This window comes from Myotis lucifugus, unplaced genomic scaffold (assembly GCF_000147115.1).
Source record: "Myotis lucifugus unplaced genomic scaffold, Myoluc2.0 scaffold_90, whole genome shotgun sequence".
In the NCBI taxonomy this organism is placed as follows: domain Eukaryota; kingdom Metazoa; phylum Chordata; class Mammalia; order Chiroptera; family Vespertilionidae; genus Myotis; species Myotis lucifugus.
In genome coordinates, this window is record NW_005871138.1 from 941,513 (window position 1) to 955,931 (window position 14,419).

At 42.4% G+C, this 14,419-nt stretch overlaps 1 protein-coding gene across 4 annotated transcripts in view; it reads left to right on the forward strand.

Annotated features, from left to right (window-relative positions):
* Positions 1–454: 454 nt before the first annotated feature.
* Positions 455–14,419, forward strand: part of RAB7A (RAB7A, member RAS oncogene family) — a 43,998-nt gene continuing 30,033 nt past the window's right edge. For 2 of the 4 annotated variants that reach the window (XM_023756148.1, XM_014458039.2), the window contains exons 1-2: positions 461–680; positions 13,563–13,623. The gene's annotated coding sequence lies outside the window, so the exon portion shown is untranslated. Of the gene's footprint in view, positions 681–13,562; positions 13,624–14,419 lie in introns of all 4 variants that reach the window. The other 2 variants (XM_006091313.3, XM_023756149.1) reach the window with 2 other exon arrangements.

Sequence of the window (14,419 nt, forward strand, 5' to 3'; positions counted from 1 at the left end):
AATTCGTGAAATAACCACCGTCTTGTCTCCCACTACTCACAGATTTCTCCCTGGGAAAGCCTTTCCTAGAGCAAACTTGGATCATGATTAGCTCTGGGCACACAGGATTACTTGTTGGGCTGACCAGTGCCTTCGGGGAAAGGGACACTAATGGAAGGTCCAGTTTATCCCCGTTTCCACCCTACTTCTTCGCGCGCACACCCCTCTCCCCGCCCCGCCCCTCCCCCCGTATTCATTATTCCGGGGGAACTAGAGGATGGTTTAAACAGGCGTCTGGGTTTAACATGGCGCCGTCCTTTCCCTTGCAGGAGCCTCAAAGATGGCGATAACCACCGGGAGCAGACATGTTTGTCCCACGTGACCCAGGCCCAGGCCGGAGGCTGCCAGAGCGTGACGCAAGGTCGAGGCGGGGCTCCTTCCCGGCACCCTTGACGTCGAGCGCCTCGTGACAGGTACTTCCGCTCGGGGCGGCGGCGGTGGCGGAAGTGGGAGCGGAGCCGGAGTCTTGGCCTTAAAGCCCTAGGCGGCGGCTGTATTGGTGCTGGAGTCGGGGGAGCTCGCCGAAGGGTCTGCTGGAAATTGGAACTTGGACTGCTCCGTCCCCGTCCTCCCTTGCACCTCCTTCTCGGCGGGAGCCCTTGTGACACGCGCGGCTCGGAGCCCCCAGCGGAGCGGCCGAGGTAAGCCGCGGGCCCAGCCCGGCCGGCTGCCCGGCCCCATCCCCCTCCTCAGCCCCTCAGTCGCCAAGGCCTCGCGTCATCCTTTTCTTGGGCAGCTCTGGGTCCAGCCGGCGCTGGGCGCGGGGAGGCCGCGTCGCTCAGGCCCCGGGAGCAGGCCCGGCCTGGGAGAGGTCAGAGGTTGCTGGCGGTGACCTCTGGCCGGCTGGCCGACCCCTGGCCGACTGTCACGGACGCCTTGTTTACTGGTGGCGTCAGGACTGGAGCCCCGGGAAGGTTTCCTGACTTGGTGGCCGCCGGGCACTGGGAGCCCTGTGCGGCGGTGGGACGCGCTAGCCGGTTGCGTTCCCTGGAGCGGCGATCGGGAGGGTGTCGGAGCCGATCCCCAGCTGTTGTGTCGGCTGGGGACCTAGTCGCCACCATCGGCGCGGGCACTGGTGGAATCGCCCAGGTCTGAGCCACTTCTCTGTCTCTTCGGGCGAGCAGGCCCTGACTCTTCGTGCGAGAGGTCCCCGGAATACAGGCAGTGAGTCAGGTCACATGCGCCGGGCTCGCCTCAAACACTTGTATACATGTGACACGCCTCTGGCTCCGGGAGGCAGGGAACTTTTTGTCATAAACATGTTACAGTGAACCCTGAAAGAAGTTGTCAAACTTACTGGGGGAAAGATGGTGGTTGGCTGTAGAGCTGTGTTTGAATTACAGCCGCGCGTCGGCGGCCGTCTTGCTGCATAATGGTTCCTCAAAGTGGGAAAATGGAGAATAATCCTAGCAAACATTTGACTACTTATATACTATGCTGTGCAGCATGGCAAGCTCGTTGCAGAGATAATCTTTAATTCTCAGAGCAGCCATTATAAAGTACCATTATTGTGTCCATTACAGATAGGGAAATCAGAGAACAGAGAGGGTGTCGTTTGTCTAAGGTCACACAGCTGCGAAGTTACGGAGCAGAGATTCAAGCGCAGGCAGGCAGACGCCGGAGCACTGCACTCGGCCTGTGGGTACAGTGCTTCCAGGTGACCCCGAAGCTTGTGATTTATCTTCTGCCACCTGGTATCTGCCTGTCTCCCTCTCTGTCTCCTTTCTTTTCTAGTGATGTCATTCGAAACCCTCCTTTGGTAAAATTAGTTCTACCCTAAAGCCAGAAAATACTCTTGTTTTCAGTTGTGACTTTTAACACTTTTTTTTGTAGTGTGATGCCAGTAAATTAGGAGTTCTAGAATTCTAACAAAGTACTGAGTTGAGTTTGTAAATTTTTGTTACCTAAATCTTCTGTCAAATGAAGTCGGCCTGGCTATCCTGCCATGTCAACCTTTCTTAAAACCTTAGTACATTGTGTATAGCCAGTAGGTTCTTTCTTGTTGAAAATAACTGTATCTTCTCTTTGGATTCCAAAAGAATAGGCTCTTGTCTCTTGCTTCTGACTTAAGCAGCTTATTAGCTGTATGACTGCTCATCCGTGGAATAATAGTCCCCTATTAGTGTGTTTCTCTCTTCAGACTTGGGAGAGTTTGTTCAGATTTAAGTCTAAGAACTGGAAAGGGAGTTGTATTTCTTTTTTTGCTTTTTTGTAATTTTTATTTATTGATTTTTAGAGAGAGAGAGAAGCAGTGATTTGTTCTTCCATTTATTTATGCATTCATTGGTTGATTTTGTATGTACCCTGACCAGGAGTCCAATCTGCAACTTTGGCATATCAGGACAATGCTCTAACCATCTGAGCTACCCAGCCAGGGTCAAGATGTGAGTACATCTGAAGATACTGACCAAACTCAAGCTTAGTATTACAATTCTAATTTCTTTTGTTTGTTTTTTTAAGTATGTTTTTATTGATTTCAGAGAGAAAGGGAGAGGGAGGGAGAGATAGAAACATCAATGATGAGAGAGAATCATTGATTGGTTGCCTCCTGCACGCTCCACACTGGGGATTGAGCCACTCCCGGGGCATGTGCCCTGACTGGGAATCCAACCGGGGTCTCCTGGTTCATAGACCAATGCTCAACCATTGAGCCACACCAGCTGGGCTCTTTCTTTCTTTCTTTCTTTTTTTTTTTTTTAACTTTGCTACCCAGCCTAATATATTTAAAGTGAGTAATAAGTATGGTAGCCTTAAGTAATATGTTAAGTTTAGAGGAGAGTATGATAAGCACCTTTTCATTTAGTCATCAAATGTTTTGAGTATCTGCCATGTATCAGGCATTGCTGGATATTGACTCAGGGAGACAGGCATTGTTCCTGTCCTCAAGGAAATAAAAAATGGTGAGCGATCATGGCCAAGCATATTGTTGTGGAATGGCTTGGCTGTAGAACTTGAGGCTTTTGGAAAGAGGAGTTGTTTCTTATCTCTGCGAGTAAATCCATAGTAATCCAGTGTTTTGGCTAACTTGAAGGCTTTGTTAATTTAACAGCATTTGTATGGTTTGCTCTTTACGAGAGTATGGAAGAGAATATTACGGTTTCTAATTGATCATGTTTTTTGAAGAGTAACCTTCAACAATAAGCTTGTTTCTCCTTTTGCTCTGATGGGAGGGAATTCATGTCCTGCCATTTAACGCTGCAAATGCTAGCTGTTGCAGCGCCCTTAGAACAAAGACACATTTGGCATGCTGGATTTTTCTTCTTCAGCTGATGAGGAAAGTTTAATGTAGTGCCTACCAGCCACAGTACCAGCATCATCCTAGATAAAACCTATGCTACCCATCCCCCAAAACTGTGTTGGCTCCCTCTTCATTAAAAGGGGATCTGAGTTGCATTTATAGAACTGCAGAGTAAACAAACAGAAAGGTGGAATGTAGGAGAAGGTACTAAAAATGTTTTTGTTTTGTTTTGTTTTTAGTATATTCCTCCAGATAATCGTTAGCAACCACTTGAGGCAACATTTTTATTTTTATTTAACTTTGCAACAACTGGGTCTAAGCCCCCAAACCCCCATAATTAAAAAGCATTGCTTTATAATAAAAGTGTGTCTTTGAATTCAATTCCCAACCCCACAACCAAGTGATTCAAAAAGGTTTTGATTTTTGATTAGCTTTGAATAAATCTCTAAAGACATCTGCACTAATAACATTTTCTGCCCTAACATTTGATTTAATATTAGCCTTTCTGTGCAAAAATGTAGCAAACCCAGACTCCAAACCACACATGTGTGACAATTGTCTTAGGTACTGTTCCTCTCTAAGTTTTGACATATTTACCATTATTGCTGTGATAAATTGTCTGGTATTCCATTTATATAATTCAACACAAATAGCTAAGAAAGATTTGACCAGATATTGGACTGGGAGTTATAGGTAAGGTCTTCCAGGGAAGTAAGGAGAGGAGTCCTCCCTGAGTAAGACTAAAGAGTGGTTCCCCTTGGTACTGACGCCATTCTCTAAAGGAGACTGAAGCTTTAAAAATTAACTACTCCCTTCCACCCCATTTTGTACCTACTGACTTTCTGCTGACTCTTAATCTCCCATGTAACATTGCCATGTATTCCAGGCATCCATTCCTATGTGTTATTAAACACTTATCTATTAATGCCATCTAATAGATCTCTGTTTGTCTGCAGTTTGCTGCAGCAACATTCTGCAATATGTCTATATTTTCAGTTATTTACTCTCACATTTTCTTTCTATTTTCTGCCATTTTTCCTCCACATATGCATTATACACAGAAAAAATAGTTTGCATTTATTTTTTAAAATTGCTCATGGTGATTGTGGTAAAAGTGATGTGGTCGATGAAATCAGAACAGGCTTTTTAGCAGTGTTTCTGACTAGTTTCAATTTTAGTACTCCAGTCTGATTTCAAAATCAAATTTAAGAATAGCTACTTGCAAAATGTCTTTTTGGGGAAGAAAGAGAGCTTGGATGTTGGGTCCAGTGGTGACATACAGTATTGACCTTGTTCATTTGCCTGAAGATGCAGTACTTGATGCAGGGGACCTTAAGCCTTGCCTATGGCTCCCTGTTTAGGTGATGTCATCACTGCCGTGGATATCAGTCTGACTGATTCTGTTGTCCATTTCCTGGTCGCCTAGGACTGCTTTATGTCAGTATAGAACAAATCTGAGGACGCATATTAAGGGAGGCCTCGGCACTGGGCAGTGTTAGGAATTCTGTAACTTGCTTGGTTCTCAAATGCACTTGTGTGACTGCTGCCAGACACAGTGAAGGAGCGGCTGGCTGGCTCTGTTTTCCCTTCTCTTTCAAGTAAAGATGCCTTGCTTCTTACTACTACTTTCCTGGAGTTATCCAGCTCAGTTCAGGAATCCTTTAACAATTACATTGTGGTACATTTGAAATTAATGCAGAATAATATTGGATGTAAGCTTGTAATTGAAAAAAATTTTTAATTTTTAAAAAATTGCATTGTAAGTAAATAGTATGTCATTGGTCTCCAGTCTTTGTATGCAATTTTATTTAAAAAGTTTTATTTCCATATGACAAACCTTTTAGTTTGAGTTACTTGAGTATACATGTCAAAGCTACTGTGAATTTTCAAAAAAACCAGCCGTAGCAACATAGACTTTAAAAATAGTGCCTATTACATATGGTATTTAATCAGTCTACCAACAATTCCTTGTGCACCTGCAGATCTGGGAATCCCTGAAGTAACTTTGGGTCATCTGAGTAGCAGGTTAAGTGCCGCTCTTAAATCCTCTGATGGTTGTTAAAGACCATTAATGTTTTGTAGAAATCTTCCTACACAGTATTTATTTTTTAATGCTTTCTAATATTTGTGTAGTGCTTACAATTTGCATAGGATTTCATTTAATGCTCCCAGCAACTGTGTAGGCTTAGAGGGGTAGCCATTTCTGTATTTTCTGTCTGAGATAACTGAGGCTGAGTGCTCAGGTGTCCTAGCTACCCAGAATGCTAATCTAGGTCTATTGAAACATAGCTCAGTGATCTTCCTGAATCACCATCCTGTCTTTTTGATTATACATGATTACCATAAAGGCCTCAGCATTTGACTGCTTATAAAAATGTATCTTTCTCTCATAATTTTACTTAAATGGCATTTCTCTTTCACTGATTATTAAATCTGTCAGTTCTTATGGGGGAGGGGGAGGGAAGCTAGGAATATACAGAAGTAAAAAGAAGAAAAAATTAAATTCAATACCTAGAGCAGGGGTGGGGAGTGTCTGGCCCTGCCAAGGTATTAGGGGTGAGTTAATTAAATGTTTGACCAAATATAGCAGGCTAATTTTTAAGTTGATAATTTTGTATGGCCCATGAATGATGTTGTAATGGCCCTTGGCAGAAAAAAGGTTCCCCACCCCTGACCTAGAGGAAGACCAAGGTGTTAACTGGTTATTTTCTTTCTATGAATATATACCTTAATATATTACTTTCTTTATAAAATTGAATACAAAATATGGTGTGAGAATTTAACTGGGGAGGGGACTGAACACTCTTGGATTCTTTGACCTGCGGGACTTCTAATAACACTCAGAGATGAGAAGCTGGAAATTATCTCCTGGGGATCATAAGACTCTATATTTTTCAGATGTTTAATGGCAGAGGGAAAGAGCCTAATGATGCATCCCATTGCAGAATAAGGTTTATTTGCCATGGTGACACTGGACAAGTAGCGTGTTGCCCTTAATTTTTAGTAATTTGTCATTTAGTATTTGAAGTAGAACCATACATATGGAAAAGTGCACAAATAAGTGAAGTTGAAAATTTCCATAAACTCAGAAGTTCCCTTGTGCCTCCTTCAAGTCATTATCATTCCCTCCCAGGGTAATGAGTTGATGATTTTTAACACTGAATTTTGTCTGATTTGAGCTTTTGTATACATGGAATCATACACTATGTACTATTCTGCATCTGGTTTCTATGACTCAGTATTGTTTTTGAGATATTGTGTTGTGTGTAGTAGTAATTCCATTTTCATTGCTCAGTAGTATTCCATTATGTGAAATACTAGAATGTATTTATTAACTTCTTTTTTTTTTTCTTTTAAGAGAGGAAGGGAGCAGGAGAGAGACAGAAACATCTATGATGAGAGAGAATCATTGATTGGCTGCCTCCTGCACACCCCCCACTGGGGATTGAGCCCACAACCCAGGCATGTGCCCTGACCAGGAATCTAACCGTGACCTACTAGTTCATAGGTCGATGCCTAACTACTGAGCTACACTAGCCAGGCTATTTTTAACTTATTGATGGGCATTTGTGTAGGGTATAGTTTATGGCTGTTGCAAATAAAGCTGTATGAGTACACATTTCCATTGAGTTAATACAGAAGAGTGGAAGGCTGAGTTTTAGAGTATGTATCTGTATTCTTTTGCTAGGCTGCTTTAACAGATACCACAGCCTGGATGACTTAAACAACAGAAATTTATTTTTTCATAATTCTGGAGGCTAGAAGCTCAAGATCAAGGAGTCAGCAGGGTTGGTTTCTTTAGAAGCGTCTCTTTTTCACTTGCAGATAACCTTCTACTGATGTTTTCATATGGTCTTTCTTCTGTACATGTCTGTGTTCTAATCTCTCTTTCTTATAAGGACACTAGAGGCCCAATGCACGAAATTCATGCAAGCGTAGGCCTTCCTTCCCCCGGCTGCCGGCTTTGCAGCCCCGGCTCTCGCAGCCCTCCCACACCCACCTTTGCCTGGTGCTGCCACACACCCCGGGTTCCCCAGTTCCACGGAGCCCCTCGATTGATCTCCCCGCCGGCCCGTGGCCTGGACCTTCCTCTGCGGGGCAATCTTGGGGCAATGGTGGAGACCGCCCCCTCTCCCCCAAATCACATGGCACCCGCCTTGGCTGGCCTGGCGCCAGTGCGTGTCATAGTGTGGTCATCTGGAAGGTCATTCTGTTTGATCGTCGGTCGATTTGCATATTATGCTTTTATTATTATAGATTAGTCATATTGATTAGGGCCCACCCTCATAACCTCATTTAACCTTCCTCCTTTAAAGGCCCTATCTCCAAATACAGTCGTGTTCTGAAGTATTGGGGTTAGGACTTCAACATATGAATTGGGGAGACACAGTTCAGCCTATTACACTTTGGTAGTTACTGCCAATCTTCCAAAGTTGTACCAATTTACACTCCTGCCAGCAGTGTATGGGAGTTCTATATGTTCCACATCTTTGCTAACATTTGTTATTTTATTTTCAGTCTCTTATTTTTGCTCTTCTGGTATGAACCTGCTTCTTTATGGCTCCATTCAGTACCAGCGTAGGCAATCCTTGAGGGGATGGAGAGTTCATTTTGTAGCAAAATTTGTCGTAGTTTGAGAGAATAGTCAAACCTTGGTTCTTGAACATCTCCCATCTTCAACAGTTCAGTTCTCCACCAAGTGGTTCATGTAAAAAATGTCTTGGTTGTGGAACAAATTGGGTTCTTGACCTGACAACCCTTTCATGTGGATATATCAGCATGACAAAAAGTGTCTCTTAGGCCACAAACAAAGGAGAGAATGCAGGAGTGTGAGTCAGGTTACCACTAAACCTTGCCTTGTTAACATCTCAGGAAATTGTGCTGTGAATATTTTTGTGTTTTTTGGCTTTTGTTGCTAGCAAAATGGACGATTAGCACAATTTAAAAACATCAAGAGGCCATAAAGAGTGCTGATGTTGCCCTGGCCAGTGTGGTTAGAGTGTTGTCCTGTACACTGAAGGGTTTCGGGTTCGATTCCCGGTCAAGGTCACATACATACCTGGGTTTCATACCTGCAGGAGACAGCCAGTCAATGCGTCTCTCTCACATCGATGTCTCTCTCTCTCTCTCTCTCTCGCTCTCGCTCTCCCCCCCCCCTTCTACTTTCTGAAAAGCAATGGAAAAAATATACTCAGGTGAGGTTTAACAAAAAAATTTAAATAAATAGAGTGCTGATGTTGCTAAAGTGTGAAAGTGCTCCTGAAACAATGTTCACAGGCAACTGAAGAAGTAGAAAAATTGTTGTTGGTTTGGGTAAACAAAAGGAAGTTAACCTTTGCCCTGCTGGTGTTGCTGAGTGATTGAGCATCGGCCCATGAACCAGGAGGTGTCACGGTTTGATTCCTACTGTAGTTAGGGCACATGCCTGGTTTGTGGGCTCAAACCCCAGTAGGAGGTATGCAGGAGGTAGCGGATCGATGATTCTCTCTCATCATTGACTTTTCTCTCTCTCTCACTCTCTCTTTCTCTCTCTCTCTGAAATCAATTTTTAAAAATTATTTTAATAAAAGTTAGGCTGTGACAGCATTTTGAAGGCAGTGATATGTGTAAATGCGAAGATGCTGCATATTTACCTCTTGAAAGATACCCCTGGAACGAGTGCTGAAAGTGATTAATTTAAGGCTAGTAGGGGATGGTTTGCTAAATTAAGAAAAGCAGTGGGGGTTTTTAATAGATTAAACAGTACATTAGACATGTACTATGTAAGAAACGTTAAAACAAGGAATCATTTGGGTGTCTGGAATGAATTAATTCAATTTATATTATTTCTAATGGATAAAAATGATTTGGTTCTCTAACATATTGCTTCTTGAATAGCCTCCCAGAATGAATTAAGTTAGAGAACCGAGGTTCCACTTCACTGTAAATGCTTCATAAATCCATTGGGACTAGAAAAGCAGAATGGCTTCAGATTAGTGAGCAGTTGGCTCTTCATAGTTATCCTTGTGGATTAGTTTTTGCTTTTATAATCTGGATCCATTCCCAGTGGTAGAATTGGCATCAAAATATCATCTGTGGGTTATGAACCTATCCATAATAGATAGTGCTTCATTCAAACTCTTCTTTAGTTTGACACGAGTCCTTACAATATGTATTCCTAACATACATGCTAGAAGTAGTTCTCTTTTGCATGTCCTGACTGATAATTTAGATATTAGTTGGTATTTGATAAATAGCCTTCTGGCTGAGTGATCTTGAGGCTTGCACATCTACTTAAAAGTTTAGTTTGGGTGGAATGTTATTACAAGACTTTTCCTCCTCCCCACTCTAACTTCCTTGAGGGCAGGGAGAAGTCATTATTCTAGGATGGATCTTACTCAGTCAACTTAAAAGATATTTTCCAGTTCTAACTTTGCATAATAAGTTACTATTTGTAGCATGTCAGTTATGCTTGTAAGCCACTAATTAATATGTATTGCTTTCCTGAATGATAAACTATGTATTCTGTTTTCATTTGACAGATTTTTATTGTATGCCATAAAAAAACACTGCTGGCAGCTATGGGAAGTATAAAATAAAAAGGACTGGAGGTTTAGGAATAATTGTGAAAACAAGGCAGATGAGAGTCATAAAAATAGTTTAAAATGCTAGAGGTGATCAGTGGCCAGATTAAGTGGGTGCTCAGTGGATTCTTGGATAAATGGATATGGAGGGAAGACTTGGGAAAGCCATTACAGTTGTAGGGAAGGCATAGCACATGAATGGAGATAGGGAAATGTTAAGGCAGATGAAGGGACTGCAGTATTTCCAATTTGGGAATGACTGTATGTATGGGGGGCAGATTGGAGAGGGGCAGAGGGGAAGATAGGCACTTCATTGCCATGTTGAACAGTTTTATGTTTAAAAGTATCAGCCAAGCCCTGGCTGGTGTGGCTCAGTTGGTTGGGCATCATCCCATGCACCCAAAGGTTGCCAGTTTGATTCCTTGTCAGGGCACATGTCCAGGTTGCAAGCTCGATCCCCAGCAGGGGGTGTGCAGGAGGCAGCTGATCAATGTTTCACTCTCAAATTGATGTTTCTCTCTATCCCTCCCTCTCTCTCTCTAAAAATCAATAAAAAATCTTAAAAAAGAAAGTATCAGCCAAAGTGATATTTTCACTGGATGATGCTAGAATAGGATAAGATTTGGTATCTAAATTATGAATGAGGAATAGCTTTGATGTTTGTTATAATTTGTCTAAAGCAGCACACATTTAGATCGGTGGGACCCGGCCTGAAGTGCAGTTATGCTTAAACCTTCAAAGATTTGCTTCCTCAGCAGTGCCTTTAACACAGGTTAAAGGGTGGGAGCTGGTTCAGGAGATAGGATGGTGGAAGATAATTTGGTTTTCCTTTAGCCAGTCCTTCCATTGTGGGCTCATCTTGGGAATTTAAGGGCAATTTGTTTTACTGGGTAAATGCTTGAGATGATCTAGGGTTGATATCAAAAGCTTTGTTATAATAGTTATGTGTAACTGTCTGTTTTACTAGCTACCTGCTTTCCAGTCTGCCATACCAAAAAGAAGGGAAGTGGGCCCTGGTCTCTTATTAAAAGACTCTTAGCTCACCCTGACCGGTTTGGCTCAGTGGATAGAGCGTCGACCCGCGAACTGAAAGGTCCCAGGTTCGATTCCGGTCAAGGGCATGTACCTTGGTTGCGGGCACATCCCCAGTAGGGGGTGTGCAGGAGGCAGCTGATCGCTGTTTCTCTCTCATCGATGTTTCTAACTCTCTATCCCTCTCCCTTCCTCTCTGTAAAAAATCAATAAAATATATTAATAATAATAAAAAAGGCTCTTAGCTCTTGGTTTGGTACCCGCATTTGAAAAGCTAGAAAACAGTGGGAGCATCACATTCAATCTATTGACCTGGACTGCAAAATCCTCTTAACAAGAATTCCCTCCCAAGGAACTTGCTTCTTTATGAAAGTTGCCTTAGTATTTTCCCTCCCTAGATGAATGTGATACCTGAAACAAAGTGTGTGTGTGTGTGTGTACACATACATACACACACACACACACACAATGTCTTTACATTTTATAGAGCTCAACTGTTACCTTGTTTAAGCTTCGTTCCAGAGTTCAAACAACAGAATTTAAGTTGCCACCATCTTTTTTCAGATGAGAAAATGGCCTGAAAGGACATGCTTAATGCCATAGAGTCGTGCGACCGGCACTCACACTCGGTATTCTCAGTGGGCAGGTTTCTTTAACCTTAATAGTGGTGAGAAGAATAGCAATAATAGTATCTTCTATGTAAATTTTATTATTTAGTTTTATTTAAGTGGGTGTGTTTTTTTGTTTAGGTTTTTTGTGTGTGTTTTGTTTTTTAAAAAAGAAGAATGCTTTGACTATTCCGTTTCTTTTGAAATGTAAATTTCCAGCTAGTGAATTTTCAAGCATTATCAGACTGAATATGCTAGGTTATTCTGTAGCAACAAATAATCTTAAAATGGCTGGAAACAACATAGGTTTATTTGCTGCTCATGCAGCATGTTCAGCATGGGTTTCCAGGGGCTCTGCATCATTCCTATTCCAGCTGAAGGAGCAGCCATAATATGGAATATCGCTGGCTCTCTTGACAAAGTGAAAAACAACAACAACAAACTATTGGAGAGTCTTAGTCCTACAGTTAAATGTCCTAGCCCAGAAATGACATGTCACTTCTGCTTACAACGCACTGGACAGAATGAGTCACATTGCACAAGAGACCAAGAAGTGTGATTCTCCAATGTTATCACCGATAAGAGTTTAATCTCCAACATTTATAGGGAACTCATACAACTTAACAAAAGGAAGATAAACAGTCCAATCAAAAAATGGGCAAATAGACACTTTTCAAAAGAGGACATTCAGAAAGCCAAGAGACATATGAAAACATGCTCAAAGTCACTCATCATCCAAGAGATGCAAATCAAAAACAACAATGAGGTACCATCTCACACCTGTCAGAATAGCTATCATCAACAAATCAACAAACAACAAGTGCTGGAGAGGATGTGGAGAAAAAGGAACACTCGTGCACTGCTGGTGGGAATGCAGACTGGTGCAGCCACTATGGAAGACAGTATGGAGTTTCCTCAAAAAGTTAAAAATGGAACTCCCATTTGACCCAGTGATCCCACTTCTAGGAATATATCCCAAGAAAACAGAAACACCAATCAGAAAGGATATAAGCAGCACAATTTACCATAGCTAAGATCTGGAAACAGCCTAAGTGCCCATCAGCAGATGAATGGATTAGAAAACTGTGGTACATCTACACAATGGAATACTATGCTGCTGTAAAAAAGAAGGAATTCTTACCATTTGCAACAGCATGGATGGAACTGGAGAGCATTGTGCTAAGTGAAATAAGCCAGTCAATGAAAGAAAAATACCACATGATCTCACTCATTTATGGATAATTAAGACCATTATAAACTGATGAACAAAAATAGATACAGAGGCAGAACAACATCAAACAGACTGTCAAACTACAGCGGGAATGCTGGGGAGGGTTGGGGGGGCGGGTAAGAGATCAATCGAAGGACTTGTATGCATGCATATAAGCATAACCAGTGGACACAAGACACGGGGTGGGGGTGGGGGGTAGGGGAGGCCAGGGGAAGGTCAAGGGGAGAAAAAAAAAAAGGAGACATATGCAATACTCTTTGTAATACTTTAAGCAATAAAACAAAATTTTGAAAAAAGTGTGATTCTACTATGAACTTGGAAAGCAGAGTTGGAAATATTTGGGGAAATGGTGCTAGTTTTATATTGGTTTGCTTTAATAGGTAATAACTGGTGCGGGGGAGGGGGGGATGCTTCCCCCAACAGTTAGTGTAAAATTTTTTTAATTTTTGTTTTAGTTGGCTGATACTTAAAATGCTAAAAAAGATACCAAGCTACCCATCATCACTGATAAATCACTTTCCTGTCCTAAGAAATCCATTTCTTTTATTTATATATTTTTTAAAAATATATTTTATTGATTTTTTAGAGAGAGAAAGGGAGAGGGATAGAGAGTTAGAAACATCGATGAGAGAGAAACATCAATCAGCTGCCTCCTGCACACTTCCCACTGGGGATGTGCCCGCAGCCAAGGTACATGCCCTGCACTGGAATTGAACCTGGAACCCTTGAGTCCGCAGGCCGACGCTCTATCCACTGAGCCAAACCGGTTAGGGCTTTCTTTTATTTATTTTTAAATAATTCTTTATTGTTGAAAATATTACATATGTCTCCCTTTTTCTTTTTCCCCCCAGCTCGCCTCCAACCTGCCCCAGGCCCTCATCACCCCATTGTCGGAGGCCATGGGTCACATATGTATGCATACAAGTTTCTTGGTTGATTACTTCCCACCCCCCCCCACCCCCCCCCTACCCTATCCCCCCCCCCCCCTTCCTTCTGAGATTCCACACTCTGTTCCATGCTTCCGTTTCTCTGGATCCACTCTGTTCATCAGCTTACTTTGTTTACTTAGATTCCACATATGAGTGAGATCATGTGATACTTATCTTTCTCTGACTGACTTATTTCATTTAGTATGATACTCTGCAGGTCCCTCCGTGCTGTCTCAAAGAGTAAGAGATTCTTTTTTACTGCTGCATAGTATTCCATAGAAATCCATTTTCTTTTCTTCAGTATTTATTTTAATTTTTTTTTCTTTTTTTTTCTTTTTTTTAAAAAAATATATTTTATTGATTTTTTTACAGAGAGGAAGGGAGAGGGATAGAGAGCTAGAAACATCGATGAGAGAGAAACATCGATCAGCTGCCTCCTGCACGCCCCCCACTGGGGATGTGCCCGCAACCAAGGTACATGCCCTTGACCAGAATCGAACCCGGGACCCTTGAGTCCGCAGGCTGACGCTCTATCCACTGAGCCAAACCGGTTCTGGCTTATTTTAATTTTTTTAAAAATATATTTTATTGGGTTTTTACAGAGAGGAAGGGAGAGGGGTAGAGAGTTAGAAACATCGATGAGAGAGAAACATCGATCAGCTGCCTCCTGCACACTCCCCACTGGGGATGTGCCCGCAACCAAGGTACATGCCCTTGACAGGAATCGAACCTGGGACCCTTGAGCCCGCAGGCCGACGCTCTATCCACTGAGCCAAACC